Raw genomic sequence first — 5,942 nt, 5'->3', positions numbered from 1 at the left:
TCAGTTTGGCTTTAGGGAAGGTATAGGCACCAGAGAGGCAATTCTGAAGTTACGGTTAATAGTGGAAGCAAGACTAAAGATAAATCAAGACACATTCACAGGATTTGTCGACCTGGAGAAAGCGTTCGACAGTGGAAAATGGTGCAAGATGTTCGAAATTCTGAGAAAAAATAGGGGTAAGCTATAGGGAGACACGGGTCATATACAATATGTACAACAGCTAAAAGGGAATAATAAGAGTGGACGACCAAAAACGAAGTGCTCGTATTATAAGGTTGTAAGACAAGGATGTAGTCTTGCACCCCTACTGTTCAATCTGTACATTGAGGAATCAATGATGGAAATAAGGTTCAACAGGGGAATTAAAATTCAAGGTGAAAGCATATCAATGATGTGATTCGTTGATGACATTGCTATACTGTATGAATGTGAAGAATAATTACACGATCTGCTGAATGGAATGGTCTGATGAGTACACAGTATAACATCAGGATTGATGGTCACGAAGCAGATGCAGTTAAGGAATTCCTCTACCTAAGCAGTAAAATAACGAGTGGCGGACGGAGCAAGGAGAACATCAAAAGTAGACAAGTAATGGCAAAAAGGTTATCCCTGGCCAAGAGAAAGTCTACTAATATCAAATATCGGCCTTAATTTGAGGAAGAAATTTCTGAGAATGTACGTCTGGAGTATAGCACTCCAGACTGTGAGAAAACAGGAACATAAGAGAATTGAAGCATTTGAGATGCGGTGCTACAGACGATTGTTGAAAATTAGGTGTATTGATAAGGTGAGGAGTGAGGAACTTCTGTGCAGAATCGGAAAGGAATATGTGGTAAAAAAGTGGTAAGGAGAAGGGACAGGATGATAGGACATCTGTTAAGACATGAGGGAATGACGTCCATTGTACTAGAGGAGCTGTAGAAGACAAAAATTGTATAGGAAGACAGAGATTGGAATACGTCCAGCAAATAATACAGGACGTAGGTTGCAAGTGCTACTCTGAGATGAAGAAGTTAGCACAGCAGAGGAATTCATGGCGGGCCACATCAGATCAGTCAGAAGTACACTACAAATAAATACGACACACCAAGATGTGATGTATATGGACAGACAAACATGTAATTGGATGATTTATTGAAAAAAACATAACTTCACGAGTTATGCAAGTCAATAACACGTTGATCAACCTCTGGCCTTATGCAAGCAGTTGTTTGGCTCACCTTACCACTGTCTGGGGCGCCTCCAGACACCTCTCCACTGGCCATCGGGGCTCAGTTCGAGGCAGAATTCATCAGTGAAGACGATTCTACTCCAGTCACTGAGCTCTCAGACCAAAGACGTGTCTACAGACGTCCCGCGCAATGGCGGGACACCAACCAGAATGCCGCCCGCCACGTGGCGCGGCACCCAGGAGTGGTCTGGGGCGACGTTTCTTTTCTCTTCGTAGCAGGAACTCTTTGGTAGCCATCTGCACCGCCTTTACTGCACAGTAGTACGTCGACGATTTTCTACGCCCACTTTTGTCGCCTTTCATGGCAGACCATCCTGGGCTTATATTTCAGCAAGATAATGCTCTCCCGCAGACGGCGAGGATTTCTACTGCTCGTATTCCTGCTTGCCAAACTCCACCTTGGGCAGCAATGTCGCCGGATCTCTCCCCAATAAAGAACGTAAGGAGCATTGTGGAAAGAGCCCTCCCACCATCTCGAGGCTTTGGCGATCTAATTTGCCAGCTGAGCAGAGTTTCGCACGATGTCCCTCAGCAGGTCATCCAACAACTCTGTCAGTCAATGCTAATCCGAATAACTGCCAGCATGAGGACCAGAGGTGTTCAGCACGTTACTGACTTGCTCAATTTGTGAAGCTCTTTCTCTCGAAAAAACTATCATTTTTTTCTTCACTTGTCATCACTTGTTTGTTTATATCTGTACACCACATCTACCGATTCGGATAATTTCTTCGTGGTGCGTCGTTTCTTCTTTGCGTTAGAGTGTACTTTGAGAAATTTATGTTTGTATTGAATGTTGATTACGCAGTGGAAAATATTGATAATAATCTCACATGACGCAGTTATCTATGATGAAGTGCTACCCGAAAGAAACGGCACAAAGGTCTAACCATACGTTGAAAATCGATATGATTTTAAACTGGCACAAAGAATGGCAATTTGCATTAAACGTTCAGAAGTATAAAATCGCGCTCTTCATACATAGGAATGACTCATCTCGTAGAAATATCTGGGTGTTACAACTTGTAAACATATTGGAATGGTCACATGTGCTCAGTCGTACGCCAAGACGGTGGTAAACAACGGTTAACTGGTGCAGTACAGGGAACATACAACCTATACAATTATTACAAATGTGAAAGTAACTCTGTGTGTTACATTGTCATGACTAAATCGCTGAACAGATTTGGATAAAATCTGGTATGGAGATAGCTTGGACCCTGAAGGAGAACGTGGTGAACTCAGGGAAGAAGAAGAAGAAAAAAATCCTGTTAAATTGTGTAACTCTTCAGCACTTAATGTTTTTTGTTTCCTTGTTTCTCTAACACTATCTTTTTCGGTTTCTAAAATGTTTTCAATATTATCTACTCGTATTTGTAAAACATCCTTTCGCTCTTTTTCTTACGTTGGGTAGTTGTATTATCTTTAGGAGTATTATTCACATTTTGAAATATGGTATACGTGAGTATCACGCAGACGACACTCCAGCAGATGTCCACGACTACAAGTGTTTACAGATTAAACCGTTACAGTGCGAAACCGAAGTTTACTCGTGTGTGTGGTTTCTGCAGTTTTAAAAATAGCTGCTAACCACCTGGTGAAGTCGTACGATTTTTACAGGGTAATATTGTGGAGACGCAAATGACAAAATACGGAGGTAGTCCCGAGAACCGTGTTTAAAACCATTACTCAGGTTCAAATGGCTCTGAGCACTATGGGACTTAACATCTGATGTCCCCAGTCCCCTAGACGTAGAACTACTTAAACCTAACTAACCTAAGGACATCACACACATCCATGCCCGAGGCAGGATTCGAACCCTCGACCGTAGCGGTCGCGCGGTTCCAGATTGAAACGCCTAGAACCGCTCGGCCACACCGGCCGGCTATTACGCTGGGAAAGCTATAAGAAACATACCACTAGCAGTGGAAAAATGGCTCCTATCGGAGTACAAAAAATCATTTCCTTAAAAAGCTCTCATTCAAAAGTGGGTTAGCAGCTACTTTCTTTTGCACCTGTAAAATTTTACCCAAAAATATAGTCATGCGAACATATTCGCTCTTTTTCTTTGTTGACATGCAGACTTCAAAAAGTTCCACTACCTGTAACTCGCTCACATTCAGTAGTCCACCCCTGCAAACGGCTAATACTCATCCACTTCCAGATTTCCTTCCTCACCCACCCATTCAGCCCATCATCGCTATTATAACTTTGTGTATCTCTGTCATTCTCTCCTCCCTCACAGCCACACTGCCCTTCGTTCTGTCCTACTACTACACCCTTCTGTCCCTGTCTCTGTCTCCCTCTTGCTCTTTCTTATTGCTAATATACTATTTCTTCCTCCCCACTGTTTGTGTCTCTTCTTCGTTGTCATTGTCATTCACTCTGTCTCTTAATATCGCTGGCTCTCATCCACTTACCCCCTCCCCTCCCCGCCCCACCACCCTGGGACTGTCTGCTTCACTCGTTTCACAGCAGTTCTGTCACTCTGGCACTGAGCTCCTCTGTTCCCCCCACACTGCCACTGTCCCGTTTGCATTTTCTATAGCACAACCACTTTCTACCATCCTTCAGTATTTATTACTTTTCTGTCTCTTTGCGACTGGCATTCTCTTCTTCTCTCTTAGCATAAAAGTTTGTGTATGTTTGCATGTCAAAATCTTTAAACATGCTGAGGAACGTAGAGTGGGACAGATAGCACTCAGTTTTCAGTCAGAGTCTTTTAAATAACAGGGACATATTCGCATTTTTTCTGTCCTATATGAACATTTCTCAGTTGTTTTCTTTCGTTTCCCTACTGCAGCAGGTCATATAACTTACATGAAAGGCAAGTTATTGGCCAATGAAATATAGGTAGTTTACCTACACTACGTGATCAAAAGTATCCGGACACCCGAAAACCGTATGTTTTTCATATTGGTGCATTGTGCTGCCATCTGCTGCCAGGTACTCCAGATAAGAGACCTCAGTAGTCATTAGACATAGAGCAGAATGGGGCGCTCTGTGGCACACACGACTTCGAATGTGATCAGGCGATTGAGTGTTACTTGTGTCACAGATCTGTACGCGATATTTCCACACTCCTAACATCCCTAGATCCACTGTTTCTGATGCGACAGTGAAGTGGAAACGTGAAGGGATACGTGCAGCAGAAAAGCGTACAGGCTGTCCTCGTCTGTTGACTGACAGAGACCGCTGACAGTCGAAGAGTGTCTTAATGTGTAATAGGCATGCATCCATCTAGACCCTTACACAGGGATTCCTAACTGCATCGGCAAGTACTATGACAGTTAGGTGGGAGTTGAGAAAACTTAGATTTCACGGTCGAGCGGCTGCTTATATGGCACACATCACGCGGGTAAATACTAAACGATGCGTCGCTTGGTATAAGGAGCGTAAACACTGGACGATTGAACGTAGAGTGACGAATCACGGTACACAATGTGGCGATCCGATGGCAGGGTGTGCGAATGGCGAATGCCTGGTGTGTAGTGCATGGAGGGGGCTAGCACCCCTTGCTTTTCGTGGCACCATCACAGCACAGGCCTACATTGATGTTTTAAGCACCTTCTTGCTTCCCACTGTTGAAATGTAATTCGGGAATGGCGATTGCATCTTTCAACACGATCGAGCATTGTTCATAATGCACTGCCTGTGGCGGAGTGGTTACACGAGAATGGCATCTCTGTAATAGACTGGTCTGCATAGAGTCCTAACGTGAATCCTACAGAACACCTTTGGGATGTTTTGGAACGCCGACTTCGCGCCAGGCCTCACCGACCGACATCGATACCTCTCCTCAGTGCAGCACTCCGTGAAGAATGGGCTGCCATTCCCAAAGGTCCCTGATTAAACTTATGCCTGCAAGACTGGAAGCTGCATCAAGGCTAAGGGTGGGCCGGTACCATATTGAATTCCAGCATTGCCGATGGAGGGCGCGACGAACCTGTAAGTCATTTTCAACCAGGTGTCCGGATACTTTTGTCCACATAGAGTATGTGAAACTGAAATAACGCAAAACTGAGTTTCGCCTTCAGATCTGATTTTTATGAGCAAATGGATTTTAGTTTTACAACATGAAGTACTTGGATGATAACGGAGACACCTTACAGCATATTTCTTCTTTCTTACGTCACTTTATGTATCATGATTTCGTCTCAAACCGGATTACAGGTGCGTATTTTGCGTGTACAAGTAGGATATCTTTTAACCTCTCTGTATCTCGGAATGTAAAAAGTTATGAAAACAATTTTCAAGGTTGTTCGAGACCGGGATCTTTGGGATATTTGCTGTGCATCGCTGTCTTGGAATCCTCGGCTGGGTTCTGGTCAGCCGGTGCAGGCGAAAATACAGTAAAAAGCCTTTTTTACATGGTTTTCCAAGGAACCGCATATAAACTAACGGTGCCTCCATCAGTTTCATCAAACACATTATAAACACTCCGTCATCTGGCCACAAGTGCACCATCGGGACCATCCGACCGCCGTGTCATCCTCAGCTGAGGCTGGGGTTAGGAGGGGCGAGGGGTCAGCACACCGCTCTCCCCGTAGTTTTGATGGTTTTCTTTGACCGGAGCCGCTACTATTCGGTCGAGTAGCTCCTCAATTTGGCATCACGAGGCTGAGTGCACCCCGAAAAATGGCAACAGCGCATGGCAGCCCGGACGGTCACCCATCCAAGTGCCGGCCACGCCGGACAGTGCTTAACTTCG

This window comes from Schistocerca cancellata, chromosome 11 (assembly GCF_023864275.1).
Source record: "Schistocerca cancellata isolate TAMUIC-IGC-003103 chromosome 11, iqSchCanc2.1, whole genome shotgun sequence".
Lineage (NCBI taxonomy): Eukaryota > Metazoa > Arthropoda > Insecta > Orthoptera > Acrididae > Schistocerca > Schistocerca cancellata.
Note: the sequence above shows the minus strand (reverse complement) of the source record.